General features: G+C 40.3%; 1 long non-coding RNA gene across 1 annotated transcript; it reads right to left on the reverse strand.

Annotated features, from left to right (window-relative positions):
* Window positions 1-1,291: 1,291 nt before the first annotated feature.
* Window positions 1,292-15,758, reverse strand: LOC116688655 (uncharacterized). The gene is made up of 3 exons (XR_004331824.1): window positions 15,662-15,758; window positions 7,377-7,381; window positions 1,292-1,302 (listed from the first exon to the last, which is right to left on the reverse strand). It is a non-coding gene; the product is annotated as an uncharacterized LOC116688655 (long non-coding RNA).
* Between the last annotated feature and the right edge of the window lie 2,470 nt (window positions 15,759-18,228).

Below are 18,228 nucleotides of genomic sequence, written 5' to 3' on the forward strand. Positions count from 1 at the left end.
ACAGTATATCAGCATTGAATTGGGTTGGGTCATTTTTTACTTTGAGGTTCGAAAGTCTAAATCTACAAAGAGTACATGAAGGCAGCAATATTACAATGAGCGCATGCGTGCTTCTCAGGGCAGAAAGGGCTCTCCTGGCTGTCTACCCTTTACAAAAAAGTAATTTTGTGTTTACTTCAATCTAGTCAAACTTTTGAATTGAAATATAGATAACGTTCAAAAATAAATTGTATTGTTATGTCTTTGTCAAACATTTCCATTGCAAATATTTGTGTTTCTGTTGGGATTTTTGTAGAGGACTTGTCATTATCTGAACTGACACTTAAAATAAATATGCTATTCAGACTTGAATGACCATGAAGTGATGGTTCTGACTGAAATAATAGTTTGTCACTAGTCAGCCAAGGGTTATACCTGCAATCTAGCTTGACAGGATTCCTGCATTTCAGGCTGGACTGGTTGGTTTTTATGTGAGGGTGAAACCTCTCGTTGGTGTGTGCTTGTGTGTGTTTGGCCCTGACATGGCATTTACAGAAGTATCTCTTACATCATACATATTTTGTGGATCAGTCAAGATGCAGAATGATTTGGACTTGGTTTCTTTTCTCCAGCGAAACATTTTGATATATCTACATGGCAAAAGACTTGTTGGCAACATTATCAGTCTCATTAAAAAGTAGTATCATCATTCCAATAACCAATACCACCCATTCTTGCTTTCTTTCCTCTTCAAGTGATTGGGGAAAGAGATGATAGGTTATTCAGAGGAAAAGAAAGAAAAGAAAATAAGCCACAATTGTAAAGCATGTTTATAATCCAAGAAACAACAAATGCAAGACGATTAAGAGAATGATATAGATGAAGAATCAGCTGGATAAGACAGCAAGGGTGAATACACTGCTTGATGGGATCGGATGGGCCAGGCCTCTCACCTAGGGAACAGCGGATGAGCTTTTCCCAACCTAAAAATAACAGTGAAAGTACTCTTGGTCTCTTGGGAGGAAAAACCGTTGGCCTGGATGGGACGGGAAATATTAAGTGCACTTTTAAGATGAAAACATATAACAATCTTCATCTTTTATCAGCTGCTCATACATAAAAATGCATGAACAATAAACATTAATACAGAAAAGTACTTAAAACATAACACATGACGCAAGCGTCATGAATTATAAACATCTTCATTCATCTACAGAGCACCATTTAACTAAACAGCACTAACACTGCATTTCTAACTGTCCTAAAAAAAAAGTATTAAATAGTACAAGAAACAAAAGAGCTCCTTTCTTTGATGGGATTTTCCTTCAGTGGTTTGAACTTTTTTGATAAAAGGCAACTGAGGGGAGGGGTTGGCCATTACATTTTTGTACACATATTCATTATCCCAAGAGGTCGAATCCTGCTGACTTCGGTGATCCACTGACATTTCTTCTAGCACTACCAGCGAGTCACAGTTTTCATATATTTGATGTCAGTGAAATATCTCAACATCTACTTGGTGACTTGGCACACATTTTTGTACAGACGTTGGTGGTTTCCAGATAATCTATCCTACTGACTTTAATCCTCCTGGGTTTACTTTAGTGCAGGCATGAGGTTGACATTTGTGGTTTTACCATTGGATGGATTGCCATGAAATTTGGTACAGACATTAATATCACCCACAGGATAAATTAAATTGATTAAAGTGAACTCCTAACTCTTCCTCTAGTGCCATCATCAGGTCAGAATTTCTATTTGTCTATTACATTGTTTTATGACCAAATCCTTGCAAAACTGACTTCCCATTACGTTAGCATGCTAACAGACTAAACTTAGATGGTGAACATGGTAAACATTGTATCTGCTAAACATATTGCCATGGTCGTTGTGAGCATACTGAGGTTAGCACTTTGCTCAAAGCACCATAGCCAAGTTTAGCCTCAGAGAGAACGCATGACTGTAGCCTCCTCAGATCTTTAAAATTTCTGAAAACTGGCAGTAGATACATTCTTATCCTGTTCTGGATTCAACACACAAGGCATAGGCTAATTAGTTGACCAGTTCCGTCCGTTGTCTCAGGTTTAAGGCACAAGCTTAATGTAAGCTCTAGTCGTGAAGGTTAACACCAGCATTATACCAGTCTGAGTTCTACTGTAGAGGTTTGAGGGCTGATGAGAAGTAAAGGGAGGAAGAACTTTTAGACTTGGGGAATGGGTTTGTGTGTGTGTGTGTGTGTGTGTGTGTGTGTGTGTGTGTGTGTGTGTGTGTGTGTGTGTGTGTGTGTGTGTGTGTGTGTGTGTGTGGTGTGTGTGTGTGTTTGTGCGTGTTGGTGTGGGTGTGTGTGCGTGTGCGTGTGCGTGTGTGTGTGTGTGTGTGTGTTGAATGTGGATATGTGTAAGTCACTTCAGAAGGCTGACCTCCAGGGTGTGTGTGTGTGTGTGTGTGTGTGTGTGTGTTTGCCAGCTTCCTGTCACACAATGTCACCTAAATCAGATCGACAGAGGCAGACACGCTGCCACAGGCCCAAAATTTCCTATTCCCTTTTTCAACCCACCCGTGTGTCTGTGTTTTCTTGCTAGCGTTTGCTGCCTCTCTATGTCACTGTCATGTACTTTCAAATTAATAAATGCAAATCTTTGCATGTGGACACAAACAGTAAATACACACACAGACTCAGCTGCATGGTGTGTGTCATCCACATGAATCAAACCACCTTGCATGCAGTACATACTATGGTCCGGTCTGCTCCACAGCCATTATTGCATGAAGTGCATGTTGACATTACAATCAAAATGCTTGTCTTTTTACAACCACGCATCATAGTTAATATAACATCTCTAGTGTCACACATGCAATACTATACATTACCACAGGATCTAGATATTAAATTTAGCCCCACAGCATATCCAATGCATTTCAGTGCTGTTCATGAGGAGTAGTAATGAATGTCCAGGACCGTGTTACGGAGAGCCCTCATTAAAGCTGTGCTTTCACATTATCACTTTCTGCGATTGTGTCGCTATTATGAAAGCATCTAATGAGGGAGACCTGGAAAACAATGGTTTGTTTATCATAAAAAAATATTAGCTACCATTTCCACTCACTGCCTGATACACCTGGTGGCACCACTGACAAGTAATGACAGAATAAACTTAATGGCCAACAGTAATAATGTAGCCTTCAAATCTGACAGCTGCGCTCAGTTGACTTTGGTTGACCATTAGTATCTTTCATAGGCTCGCATTGCCATAGTGCGGCTAGCTTTCATGATGTGCACAGCGGCTGACACATCCATCCCTTCTGATTTCAATTTGTGGAATGTGATGTAAGGGTCTGTCCCTGCAGTGTTTGCAAGATATTAAGAGTGCCCGTAATGATTGCAGATGTGTGGAAGTTTTTCAGAACTCATTGGGACATGCTTGGTTGAAGTCCTAGGATGAGGTCATCTTATTACTCGGACAAATGTATGCCTGTGTGGGTATGGCTCAGATGATTTTATATTTCATTTTTTATATAAATTAGGATAAAACTAACATATCAAAATGCTCACATTAAAGTAAAATGAAGGACTATGAAGCAGTAAACTGAAAGAGTAATATATAAAGTATTTACATGGAGTTTTTAAGCAAAATTATTATTGTACATAATAAAAGAGACACATGCAGTTACATAATGTTTTTTGACAGACTGGTTCCTGCGTGATAAAACATATGGGATGTTTTGCCAAGTCAATATTGAGCTCATATGATAGGATTCTGCAAATAACATCATAGAGGCAAGTGATGTTGACTTTGTCGGGCTATTTGGGATATTTTTCATGTGAATGAAGTTTGGGGATCCTACCAAAATTGCATAGAGTTTCATTGTGAATAATGTGAAGAATTAGTATTACTTATTATTTAGCCAGCAGTGTAGCTCTAGGGATGGCAAAACAGTCTGTTGGTCCACCAATTTGATCCACATTGAAATAGAGAACTCACAGAGACACCAGCATGGCTGTAGACTCTTAATCATATTATTGCTCTACGGTACATTCATGCTGAATCCAACATGAATTTCCGATCTCAAGAAATTATTTGAGTTTGTCGATTGTTAGTCGACAAACCACCTTACAGGTGCATTACCACCTGTATCATTTCTAAATCATTTCAGAATAGGAGGATTTAAGTAGAAAGTAAGAAGAAAGAAAGAAAGAAAGAAAGAAAGAAAGAAAGAAAGAAAGAAAGAAAGAAAGAAAGATAAAGAGGGGGATAAGATGCTTTAAATGACTGTCTGTCATAGATGTAGAAACAGAGGAGACTGTATAATGTGATGTGGCCCGACACCTGACCTTTTAACACATCCATCATGGAAGGAAACTCTCTCCTTTTCCTACAAGTCATCCCTCAAAGCTTCCACTGCTTTCCCTCTGACATTTTATATCTCAATCTTTAATGCTTTTTTTGCCATTTCTGCAGACTTCTTGTACATTACATAACATGGAATGAACTTTGTATAAATATTTAACCATACACCTTATTTCTTTTTAATTCTTCGAAACTGTAATGGGTCAATGTAGCCGCAAAACCAAAACGTCTGTAGAGTTTTGTAGGGCACATCTATCCCAGCTCATGCTTTGACGGATGAGATCAGACTGTTGCGAGCCATCAGAGACACCCCCCGCCCCATTGGATAACAAACAAATTTTGGTCAAGTCATGTCTGTGTACTGTACGTATCATACATCTGCGCTCATCACTTAGCACAGGCTCTGCAAATGAGGAGGGTCATTTTTTTGGCCTTAGATGCCACTTTAATCTACTTTACCTCCGTGCCCTGATAGAGCCTCATTCATTATAATATCCACAAAGCGTAAAGGGAGAGAGAGAGTGAGAGAGAGATAGAGAGCTAGGGGGGTGGTGGAAAGAGCAAAATCCTTCTTTTAACTAAAGCAGCGCTGCAAAGCTCAGTGTTGGCCTGGAAGATTAAGGATGAATGGCTCGGCACAAAAAGGCCATCAGATTATGTGACTGGGCTCCGGAGAGCTGTCACATCACAGCCAATGACAGGAGGGGTTTCATAACAGCGACTAATAAGATACTTGGTATCATTAGGACTCTGTTTTACTGTAAGCTCTACTGTACTAAAATCTCATCTAAATAGAGTTTTGTCCAGTTTTTAAATCTGCATCAGGAGTGAGCAGCAGAGGCCGGGACTCTAACTGAGGGCCAGGACAGGAATGGGACATTGATTGAATTATACACATTATTCAGCATATTTAACTGCCTAAATTCATGTCAGCACATTCTTAAAGCTGGCTGTGATCCCAAGCAATAAAACATCAGCTGGATCTGGATGCTGCAAATGTTTGGCTCCCCCATAACTTTGATGTAGCACAGAGCAGCATGCCCCACACTGCTCTCAGAAATCACTTTATATTATGGACATAAGGAGGATGTGTTATCTTTACATGTACATGGAGGCCGTGACATTTATATTCGGTATCCATGTAGAATATGCGTCCTATCCGATACAGTCTATGGTCCTATCCTATGTTGCTACAACACATACCCCTCAGCTTAATCACTCATGTTTACACACTTTAGAAATGTAAACAAATGAACATCTTCTCCAACACACTGAATCAAAGAAACCTCACTCAGCGTTACCCTGCGGCACTCAACACAACTCACAAGACTGCCGCCGGCTTCAATGATGCCTTCAGACGCGTGGCATATGGGTCGTTGTCTCAAGAGCACTCCGACCTGCCCTCCAAAGCTCCTCCCGTCAGCGGGAACCCAGAGAGGATCATCTCCTTTTTTGGACTGGCAGCTGAGCAGAGTTCAGTATCGTTTTTTGCATCTGCATTTCCAAAGCCTTGGTGAGGGGATGGACCATATTTAGATGAAGATTGGTAGACATTTGGGGGGACAAGGGAGAAGTTTTGCTTCCCTGCTTTTTCTTGTATATGCATGGAAGAATGCAAATCCTCAATAAGTCACACACAGTGTTATTTCACTTTCCGCTTACACTGAAATGTCATTATGGAGATTGATTTTGAATGAACATTGATGTTGCATGCAGTTGCATATAAGCACAATAGCATGGAATAACATAGTGTGCATTAATAATTGTCAACAGATCCACAAAACAATCTCTGTATTTCTTAGTATGGCTATGTTTAGAAAATGGTGTCTTCCGGCGATTCTGCGCACAGAAACGCAAGTAAAGATAACTACCTCTTGTGTCCATTATGAGTCCATTATGTTATTTTTAATCCTCCGTGTCCTCTTTGGCTAAAGATAACTGGGTGGAGGATGGGTGGGGGCGGCGTTGGATCACAATACGCTCGTTTTATGTGGATGGGGTCTCGCATTGCTAGACCTTCCTTCACAGCGCTGCAGAGGAGGGTCTGGCTAGTCTACACAGCATTCCGGGATGGAAGAGAAATGTGCTCTGGTTTATTTGGCATTTCTTTAAACCAATCACAATTGTCAATCGCTGGTGCCACTTTTTGGTGGAACATGTGTAGGCTACGTTCAAAGGTTGTTTCAGTTGTGGAACAGAAAACTCAGATTGGACACTTAGTCCAGCTAGCTGTCTGGATTCTGGAGAGATCTGAGGAGCATTTTATCACATTTAAAATTACAACACAGAGAAAGTGTAAGGTAATGGACATCCGAAAAGAAGGACACACGGCGCCAACGGAGCAATTCCGGAAGTGGACGGCCATGGATACACATTAATTTATACACACCAATTATACGCTAGTTTCGTTGTCGTTACTTAGAGTTACTTGTGAGCTGTTACCTTATTGAGCTCTCACATAGATCATACAAACCCTTCACCTCCAAAAAGTGCTCTGTATCTTTGGATTTGAACATCTTAGTCAAGAAGACCCCGGAAAGGAAGTAAAAAGATAAAGAAAAGAGCAAAATGAGGCAGGGAGCTGAGTACGACAGGGTTAGGTCACATGTGTTATGTTAAAACAAAACTAAATAATTGAAAGCAACGCAACACAATGTCTGAACAAAGCTCATTCTTAGTGCTCTGCTACAGACTCCCACGTCAGCTCCCCAACCACAAGGCCTGGAATAAAACAGAAGCAAGTCAAGTGGACATTTTAGGGTTAGAGCCCAGCTGTACAAGCTCACGATGTACTCTACTTGACACGTTCCATGTTCTTCTACGTTTTAAAGGGACTTTGTGAGGAACAACCTCTGAAGTGCCATACTGTCATTTAAAAAGAGATGATCATTCATCACAGTTTTGCTATTTTCTGTATTACCAAGCACAATAAATGACACCACAGGAGGCATGAATTATAAAACAGACTAAATGATGGGATTGGGAATAGGACAGTGTGCTGTATTCACAGATGGATGGTTCATGTGAGCCATATGAGCTGCCCCGCACACCCTCTGTGCTCTCCCTCTTTGCCTTAAGCAACTGCGTTTCCTCCTGGTTTCAGACGTGATTACATGAAAATGCTCAGCTAGGCCACATGAGATGGCACTCGCTCTCCTCAACCTTTCCCCCCTGCTCTGTTTCCCTGCCTCTTTTGCTAATGTCTCTCCTAAGCACTATGTTTCAAACCATCACAGCTGAAGAAGACTGCACAGAGAATCAAATGAATCAGATAAAATAATTCAATAATTGAATTGCAAGAGTAACATGAGACAATATTTTTAAACAGGCTGTGTAAAATCACTTAATAATGAAACATGCAGCTTTTTGACTAAAATGTAGTAAAATCAAAATACTGGTAGTTTTATAGATGTTTCATCATAGAACATCTGTCCATGAGATTTGGCGGGAAAAAGGTGTCATCCCCACAAACAAAGTGACTAAAGAAACTTAAGTTTGGCACAAAAATGACACAATTATGTGTCCAAAACACTCCAGTTGGCCTGTACTTTATCCTCACAGCAACAAATAAAGTGTATAGCAATATAGATTCCTTAAATAAATTATATGTGCATTAAAAATCTTACTGTAAAATGAGAAATAGTAAAATTACATTTTAATCTGGATTTCTTGATGGATTTGTAATTGTATTATCTAAAGCTTTTGAGGTGCATACCACCACTCATATTGCTGCTGGAACACATCACTATTTCAGGTCGGATTTCGCTCCCTTTCTATGAGGAACTGGGGCAAGATGTACAATGAAAGTCACAGATTGAACCAATTTGTGTCGAGTTCTATCAGATTAAGAGAATAGGTGCGATTGGCCTCTGATTTAGGAAATATTAATTGTTTGCTGTGTATTATTGTGAAACAATTCAAGCAGACGAGGAGGAGAGATGCTATTTGGCTGCCATGAGAAAGATTGACGCCAGTGAGGTTTTTGTAAACAAATTGGACTTATTTAATAATGTGATCAGGACTGTATGGGTTAGGTTTGATTGACATTGATATTGCCATGGTTACACAATAGGAGAAGTAAATATCATGTATGCATCCTGGAGAGTGTCTGAGCTAGGCCAGTCCTCACCAGCACTGACTACCCACACTTCAGATTTTTTTCCACATCAGTGCCCTTAATTCTATACAGTCTATGGCTGATTTTATACAAAAATAGGCAATATCAATCATGATTTATTGGGAGAAACCAAACAACTCTGTGTAAAATCGGACCTTCAGCTCTCCCACATAGCTCAAGTGAAATTATTGTTTGAAAATGTGGTTATGTCCTTCCATAACATTTTTAGACACTGTGACGATTTGAGATTGGCAGTTCGTTTTGGGCTAGAATGTGTCTCAAATATCCCGAGTTGGTTTAGGCGACGGATTTCAGTCTGTCTAGTTGTTGAGAAAAACTATATTTTTCAGCTAGATGTTCTACCACCTGAAAGATGTAGCTGCATTTGTTGTACATGCCATTAACAATCAAGAGTACTATGCTTGTTTGAAAAAACTTGCAAATGTATTTACAGTTTTCACATGGCTCATATGCCAGTACTGACAGACTGTGGAAAGAAAATAATCACAGTAAATTGGTGCGAGTCAGTGACTTCAAAGCAGCTCTCTAGCAGTCTGTTCTCACTGTCAGCCTTAAAATACCTGTCATGTGGTCACACAGTGTCAAACAAGGCCACTATTGTATCCAGGTGGTCCTTTGTTGACTTGACCTAGCTGGGTTGCTTGGCATGACGAAATACCAAAGCACACAATGAGGGGAGAGGGGCGGGAGGGTATGGTGGCCTTGGCAAATTCCTCACCACATCAGGCATGACTCCATACCCCACCGCTGCTTTGTTTGGCTTTAGTGGGAACTTGATTTGGAACAGATCAACACCGTAAAGTTTGTTTTTCACACTGTCCATTGGCCTTTAGTAGTCAAGAGATACAGCAACTTCTCTGCTGAGTTTACATTTCACTCTACGTTTTGGTTTCAGCTTTCTTGCAAAATGTACCAGATAGATAACTTAACAGGGAGACCAGAGGAATGTGGATGGAAACCAAAGACAACTAAACAGATGGATACCTTTATTAACATGTTGCTAATGGTGATTTCCTGTGGCTGGACAAGGAGTCATAAATCAGAACTTTCAAGGTGATCTTTGCTTGAAACTTGTTACATTGACATGAGCTTGTTGTTTTCTCAATCAATGGGAAACACATTCGGGTGTCAGCAATGAAAGCATAAAGTTCCCTTTTATTTTTCCAAAGAATTAAAATCGACTGATTGGCTGGACAGACAGGGTCACAAATGAAAACGTTTGTTCTGCGTTATGGAGGATTTAGTATACTGGCATGATATCAGCCAAGGCACAAAGCAGGCTTGCCTGAGTGTGTATTAAACACTGGTGGAGGAAACATATGGGCCCTTCTATTGGTTTGCAGGTGGTTCCCCTCTAACTAATTAGAGCAAAACGGACCCGCTCCATCAAACACTCAACAACGAGCTTTGTTCTGCAACAGTGGAAACTGATAGAGTCCAGCTACATCTTTTCTGTGCACTGTAAAAGCCACAAGGTTACTGATTTATCAAGTGTGAGTGACACTGACACCTTGTGTGTACTTTCTGACTGTGTGCAAAAAAATCCATTTTAGTTATATCACACTGTGAGTTGTATGGGAAAATTAAATCTATGATGAATCATCAGCACAATACTTGCTGAATATGAAAATACAGAAATAAAAATTGTGCCGCTTGTATGCACTCTTGCACTTTTATGCAAGCATTTACTTTATTTTCTTCAGGAAGTGAAATGAAGCTAATCTCTTCTATTTTCTGTGTTAATGGAAACACAAATGCACCAATGGTATAGTCACATACTGTGCCCCCCACCCCCCCCTCCCCCCCCCCCCCACACACACAACTAAATAACACACATACAAGAAGACAAACACCACATCTTCAAAAATTCTGGCCCTTTACTGTCCAGCAGGCAGACTGACAATAACAAAACAGAAACAGACGAGTGGCTACACCAACAGATTTGCAAAAAAAAAAAAATACACCTGGTAAATAATTGATAAGACAGAAAGCATGAACAGAAGCAGACAGATGAGCAAATGCATCAACAGACCGACTGGACCAAGGCTCCACTCACAGCCACCTGACCTGCCTGCAGCCGTGTGTGGTTCTCTAACTACCCTCTCTCTGCAGAGCAGCACAGCGCCCCTCTTTGTACATGAACTCAACATGGGCGACAGGGAGGTGGAGGCAATATGAAAAAAAAACAGTTGTTGTCATTGGTTCACTGTCTGAGGCACAGTGGTTTTTGTTGTTGTTGATGATGATTATGAAGCTATGTAGAGCTGTGTCTTAACACACAACGGTAATATAGATCTCGTTATATTAAGACTCAATCTATGAACTTTCTAAAAATATTCATTGAACTTTACTGCATATATATATATATATATATATATATATATAATATATATGTATATACATATTGTATATATATTACAGCTTGATAATTAAAATGAATAAATCTGAAAACTTTTCACGGCCCCCCCTGGCAGAGTGCCACCGAGCCCACTTTGAAAGAGGAGCTGCAGCAATGTGCAGTACAACAAATGTGTGGTGATTTCTGAAAATTAAACTGCATAAATCTATTCTGGTCCAACCTCTAAAAACAATTATGAACCTCAAAATGGTAATATGGGCACTTTAAGCACTGCAGTAGCAAGTAGGCGTGTTGGCATGGATTTCCAGACTGTACAAAATTATATTTTTTGTGTTTTTCATGTCATTTAATGGATGAAACATGATGCAGTTCTGCAGAAACAAGCTGTAAACATAACATTGACATATTATCATCTTTTAAAGTGTATTATTGCAAAATAGTTGCCCATTTATGCATCCAGCAGACATGGAGCATCATGGGCACCATGTTTCTGGCCACCTGGTGAACAGGTCCAATGTTCACTTATTATTTCAGTTTTATTTTGTATTTGCAGTCTTTAACATTTGCACCTATAGAGATTTAAGTCAGTATGTCAGTATAGTTCTCATCTGTGCCTTCCACACCAGTTAAAGTGTTCATCTTCTTCTATCCCCTTGTTGAACAAACCCTTGGCAGAAGTTCAGTGGATGTAGGGGGAGATTGCGCAAATTGTCCCCCTGAGAGAGCGGCTGTGGGCCTGTAGGGCGAGGGCCACAGGACCCGGGAGTCCCTTGTTGTTACTATTCTTCAGTTATGTATGTCAAGGCTGTATAATGTTTCACGTGGCGAGACAGGGAACTAGCATGAAAGAACATTCAACTGCAGGAAAGTGAGCAGCCAGGAAGTGAACAATAATTCAAAACAGAACTGCCAACAATGGAGGGCCTTCAAATGTGTTGACTTTAAAGCACATAGCTATGTGGGCACACAAACAATATAGAATGTTCATGCTTGAGGTTTGAGATGCATTTAAACATACTTTAGGGGGGAGAAATATAACTGTTTGGAATATACTTAGAATTTAATGGCCAGGGGGCTGAGAAGTGGATCAGGCTGTGGGAGTAGTTTGAGAAATTTCTAAAGACATTTTAATTCTTTGGGACTGACATGAATTCAAGCTGACCCAAACTGCTGTGTTACATAAAGACTTCAAATGTTTTAAAGCCTCCTCAAAAGATGCTCTGAAGATGGATTATAGGTGTCACGTGTCACTTCAGACTGATTACCAAAATTTCAAAAGCTGTGCTATGACAGACATTACAGAGGTCACCTGTTATAAAGCAAATCCTTACATCCAACAGTGTTGCATACAACATCCCATTTATTATCATGCTGGTGGATGGGGAGCTTTTTATGATGGCGTATGGAGTATCTGCTGCTGCATTGTTTAAACATTATCAGTAACATCAATACCACCCTGACTGAACAGCCAATATTTACTGTGGACCCTGATATTTAAATGAATTTAATATGTTATACAGGGTTGAAGTCTTCAGGGTTGAAATCTTCATCTTCTTGTCCATTTTCTAATGGCATAGTTAAACAACACCACAAAGGGGATGCAAATCCATTTATTTCTACCTTGACACTGCTGTGTTTGAATATTTTATGTTTTGCTATTTTCGAAAGCGTTAAAGTTTACACGCCGTTCTGACCGGAAACATGCTGCATACTTGTGCAAGAGCTCACATCCACCCAGAAACGCTTGCACACCAATCACACACACAACCTTGTTATGCTTTTTGTGTAACTTTTTGTGATCCAACTCAGTGAGCAGTCAGTAAATTGTGAGCAGCTCTGTGGGTTGGGAGAACTCAGTTGTTCTCTGTGCTGAGCGGGATCCTCTGCTCTGTCACGGTGCTGCGCTGTGCGTTCACTGTCCTCAGCAGGAAGCTTCCTCGCTCCGAGCCTGACTCTCTGCCACTGGCTCTAAAGCTGCAGGTCTTCATTGGCCTTTCGCCGTGATCCAATGTGGCACTGCTGCTGCACTGACTCAGGGCCAGGCATGTATGTGTGTGTGTTTGTGTGTGTGTATATGCAGATCCATATAAAAGTAAAGGAGGGTGTGAGAGAATTGTATGTTCACTCTACTGACCTGAATACAAATATGCATAGAGAGGATGTGTGGTTTTGCGTGAGTGTAGTGTGCTGATGCTGTACGTGTGGTTTAGGTCAAGATTTGTTTGCATGACAATGTGAGAGACTGCATTATCGCTGTGAGGCATGATGTCATGACCATGCTTCTAACCTGGAGGAACGGCACTCTCATATTCAATTTTAGGATCCTTGGGGAAGAAATCTATGTAGACTGGAGCCATGTTAGCCCCAATAGCACATATGGTTACATATTGTGGGAGCACTAGGTGCAAGAGTGAAGAAGTCCAGTTAGAAAAAGGTGAGTTACTAAAGCATCTATTCTGTCTGCCTTGTTCACACTAAAGGAATCTTTGAGAAAGGCACTGGCATCTCATAATGTCTTCCTTGGTGGTTTTCTCCCGGTGTGATTATTTTTATTTTGTCTCATCAAAATAATGAGGCCAGCAAAATCTACACCTCTTTGACCCAGAGGGAAGTTTTTTATGCTGCTAAAGTAAATTTGTAGCTGTGCTGAAAATATTGTTGACGTGACCTGAGGTCATTTGTGTTTGGCCTGTTATCATGGGGAAAGGAAAGTGCTTTATCTCATAATAATGCAGGGTGCATGAAGGGTGTATCACTTTTTTTATATATATCTCACACATTTTGTACAGGGTAAGCAAGATATTAACTTGTCTTTTGTATACGTTACTGAAGCCTGGAAAGGCAAGGTAAAAAGTAAAGTGTAAACCTGAAAAGTTTCAGGTTACAATAACAAATTATTACGTTATAAAGTGAAACTTTTCAGATAAATTGTATCATCCAAAAGATCTAGCAGCAACTGAACTTTAAAACTTGTTGGACATAGTGAAGAATACTTCATTCCAAGCAGAACTAGTATTAGCTTTTAACAGCTTTACCATGAGGTTGCTGCTGCTGCTGCCTCCAGAAAAAAAAAAACAATTTCACTGATGCCTTTGCACTCGGTCCCCGCCACTGTAGCTTACACATATTGATCTCCATAAACATGCTCATAAACTACCTTTAACACCTCTCTGCCCTGAGGCTTACATAGTGCCACTGTGGCCCGCAACTGGAGATTATGTGGTTTATCTAATAACCTTTTGGCAGCATTCGTCCCATCTCTTTTTCTACAGATGAGTGGTCAGTACTTACATTCCCATAGTGCCGCTTCTCTAAATTAACTACTTTGGATTCTTTCTCTTTAGCCCCATACTCCAACCATCAGTGTTAAAGTGGATGCTCAACATATGGGAAGATAAATTCTCTACTGATATTAATCCGTCTGACAAACACACACACACATGCACGCACAATCTCAGGCATTCTACCCTTGAATAAACAAGGCAGGGCGGAGGCAGCGAAAGACAAACAGACATGTAATAGATGTGTGGGAAAGGCTTGCGTGTAAAAGCACCATGTGCTTTATGTCCTTATGTCCTCATGTGTTTGCGCGTGTATTATATGCGTGTGGTACCCATACAAAATACACCTGCCCACCTCCAACCAAAAAGGCTTTGCATCAGGATGTGACCAGACAGGCTAGGAAGTAAACAGATTGCTACGTTTTCTGTGCACTCTGAATTATTACCTTGATACTGGACAGCAGGTATATGTGCGATGGAGAAGTGAGTACAATTGACTTTGTAGAAGCAGAGTAAATGAGATCCCAGAGGACTGAGTGAATTGTAAGACTGGTCGTGTTTGTGGATGCACACCGTGCAAAGCAGTTCCTCTGTGACATGGAAAGCATTTTAATTTAGGGGGTCACACAGTGTATTTATAATCTGGTGAAAACGTACAAGTTGTGGACAACTTTCTTACATTTTATAAATGACCCAATGGCGATTCTGGGGGGTGGCCTGGGGTGGCCGGGGCCACCCGTGAAAGCTCATTGGCCACCTCTGTGGCCACCCCAGATCTGATAGGTAGTTTGTCAAGTTTGTCAACACAAGAACCAAGAGAAATGCTGTCAATCAATGATGACAGCTGACCAACTGATTTAGGGCCAGTTTTCCATTTTTAACTAACACAGTAATGGTTGTACTGAGGCTGTGAGAGTTTGTGAATTCGGCCATGCAGGTCAGGTGACCCATGAGGTGAGCACGCTGCATCTGCTGCTGGTCCGTGAAACAGGAGGACGGTCGCAGTTACAACAGCAACAGAACAACAACATAATACCGCTGGAATCTGTCAGTTGAGAGGTATGGTAATCGTAGTTTAGTTATATTGTAGTTCCCTCTGAATGTGTAGAAAAACTTTATCAAGCTACTTTAACTACTTTACTTGAGTCTTTTCTTTTCATGCCACTTTCTACTTCTACTCCTCTACATTTCAGGAAGAAATATTGTATTTTTTACTCCACTACATTCATTTACCAGCTTTAGTTACTAGTTACTTTACAAATTTAGATGGTTGCACACAACACGCATGCAGTTTATAAATATTATAAATATCATAATAGGATGCATTATTATAAATTAAACTACCCCAAAAAATACAAGCCTACAAATCAAACTGAAATGATTACACCATTAAACACAGAACTGTTTGGATCGTTTTCCAGTTTCTAAAATGTGAGGATTTTTCTGCATGGAGTACTTTTACTTTTAATACTTTAAGTACATTTTCAACATGTATACGCTGTCCAAAATGAACCCCAGACTGAAAGCCACGCTCACTCATTTTCTCACCCGAAACAACGTTATTCATTTTATAATGTCGGCCCTGGAGGTAATGAGTCTCCACTGGTTTTCTGATCACGTTCAGAAATGAAGCAGTCAGGAAAGGACAACACATTGAACATTTCTAATTAAACAGCTTATTAATGTACGCGTGTTGCCCTGTGTGTGCTGATGCGCTCATCTGTTGACATTCCCAAATACCTTCCTACAGTTGCTTAATAAAAGTGGGCTGACCACACAAAAAAAAAATTAGATTTTAACTGTGTTAAAATTCCCGGGCTCGGTTCGGGTTCGGGTCAGATTCGGTTACTGCTCTGTCGCACAAGGGCTCTATAACTGACTAATTAGCAGCGCTTACCTAGGTACTGCGCACATGCGACTCGCAACATGGATGGAACAGAAGTGACTCACTCTCTAGATAAAACACAGAGCTCAACACACCGGGTGAAAAGAGGAGCTGCAGCAAGGTGTAGTGCAACAAAAATGTGGTGTTTTTGGAAAATTTAACCACATAAACCTATTCTGGTAAAACCTCTAAATACAATTAAACCTAAAAAATTAGCACAATATGAGCACCTTCAGTACTTTACACACAAAAGTAGTAATGGTTCAGTCCATGCCGATCATAGTTGTTAAGTCAGGACAAGAATGACATACTGCAGAAAAATAAACTGTGATTTCTTGAAGTGCAAGATTACAGTGCTGCCATCTGCTGCTACACAATGCACAATGTGACGGAGTAATAATCTGCTAACATCCCAAAGAAATCACATCTCTGGCTGGGTCTAACTCTCCAATCCAATGGCTGCTACAGTATGTTGCTTTATTTTGAAGAAACGTTATCCCAAATCCCAACAGCACTCTCTCAAGTGGAAGTACATTAGTCATCTGCCTGGGAAATTGCAGCTTGACAGATTGGTGAAAGAGGACCACATTTGCCTCTTTGTGTGCAGCCTTTTGATAGGATTACAATGAGAACCAGTCAAGGGAGGATCACTGCATATATTTACTATAGAACTTGTTTAATAAGATTAACTTTGTTTTATCCTATTGGTCTCAGACTTAAAGCTTTACTGGCTCATTCTTTGCACCATCTGATAATCTACTGATGCAATCTTAACGAGCCAAAGCCCTTGAAATTAAAGGAGTGAACCATATGGCAAGAGAGCATGAGAATGTTTTTACCAACACACTTTTTGCTTTTGAATATTCAAATTAATTCTTGGAGCGTGCAAAAACAAATGACCTGTGATGTAAGATGCCGTAAGGATTTCTTCCACCTGACAGATTAAACTTTCGAAAATCCCTTCTTTAGATCAGGTTTAGTAAAGTTTTTAGAGATTGCAATGTCTGTCTATTGGTTGGTCGGTTTGGTCTAGACTAGTCTATGTCCACGTTCCACTTCCGGGATTGCTCTCGTTCTGCCGGAAATTCCGCTGGAAGTCTCTCAAATCGGATGTCTGTTTTCAGATGTTACCTTCCACTTTCTCTGTGTTGTAATTTTAAACTCTGGTTGTTTTATGAGAACTGTGGTGAACTGCTTCTTAGATCTCTGCAGGGTAAATCCAGACAGCTAGCTAGACTATCTGTCCAATCTTGAGTTTTCTGTTTTGCATGACTAAAACAACTTTTGAATACACATCTACCAAAACAAGTTCCTTTCCGAGGCTATTTGGCTGTGGAACCTAGGCGGCGCTTGGTGCTTAGCACCGCCCATGACAATTGTGATTGGTTTAAAGAGAAATGTCAGAGCACATTTTTCTCCCGTCCCCAAACGCTGTGTGGACTAGCCAGACCTTCCTTTGCCGCGCTGTGGAGGAAGGTCTGTCAATGAGAGACTAGGTCTAGACTGAAGTATTTCAACAACTATAAAATAGATTGCGATGAAATTGTGTGCAGACCTTCATGGTCATGGACAATGTATCCCAATGATTTTGGGGATCCTTTGACTTTGCCTCTAGTGCCATCATCTAGTCAAAATGTGTCCAATATTTTGATAATACCTGCAAACTTAATTCAGCCACAGCTGTATTTTGTGTTAAATACTGATTAGCAAATGTTTGCATGCTAATACTGTAAACTGAGATGGTGAACATGGCTGAAGTTAGCATCCAGCTCAAGGCACAGCTGTATCTTTGTACAGCCTCACAGAGCTGCTAGCACGGCTGCATAGACTTTTTTTAAATAATGCAAAGCAATGTATTATTATGAAATAAACTCAGTTATCTCAGTGTGCCCGTTGTTCATGCCTGTAGCTCATTTCCTGACAGGGACCACAGTTTATAGCTGCATTGTTTTGTCCTCTCAGCTGTTGAATGTGAAACAAACTTCAGGGGTTATTTCGGATGTGTTTTTAAGACAGCTGCCATTAGTTTAAGCACATTAAACTGCATGACTTTCTTGACATAAAAAGAACAGAGACGTGAAATACATCTTAAATATATGAGACACTTTCCACTGAGCGGAAAGTCTCAGAGGAAAGGAGATCAGATTGATTCATCGCTTCATACACCGTAAAAAAATATCACTGAATGTATTAGTTATATGCAGAAGAAACTGTCTTCACTAGTGTGAATTTGCCTC

This window comes from Etheostoma spectabile, chromosome 4, assembly GCF_008692095.1.
Source record: "Etheostoma spectabile isolate EspeVRDwgs_2016 chromosome 4, UIUC_Espe_1.0, whole genome shotgun sequence".
Classification (NCBI taxonomy): Eukaryota; Metazoa; Chordata; class Actinopteri; order Perciformes; family Percidae; genus Etheostoma; species Etheostoma spectabile.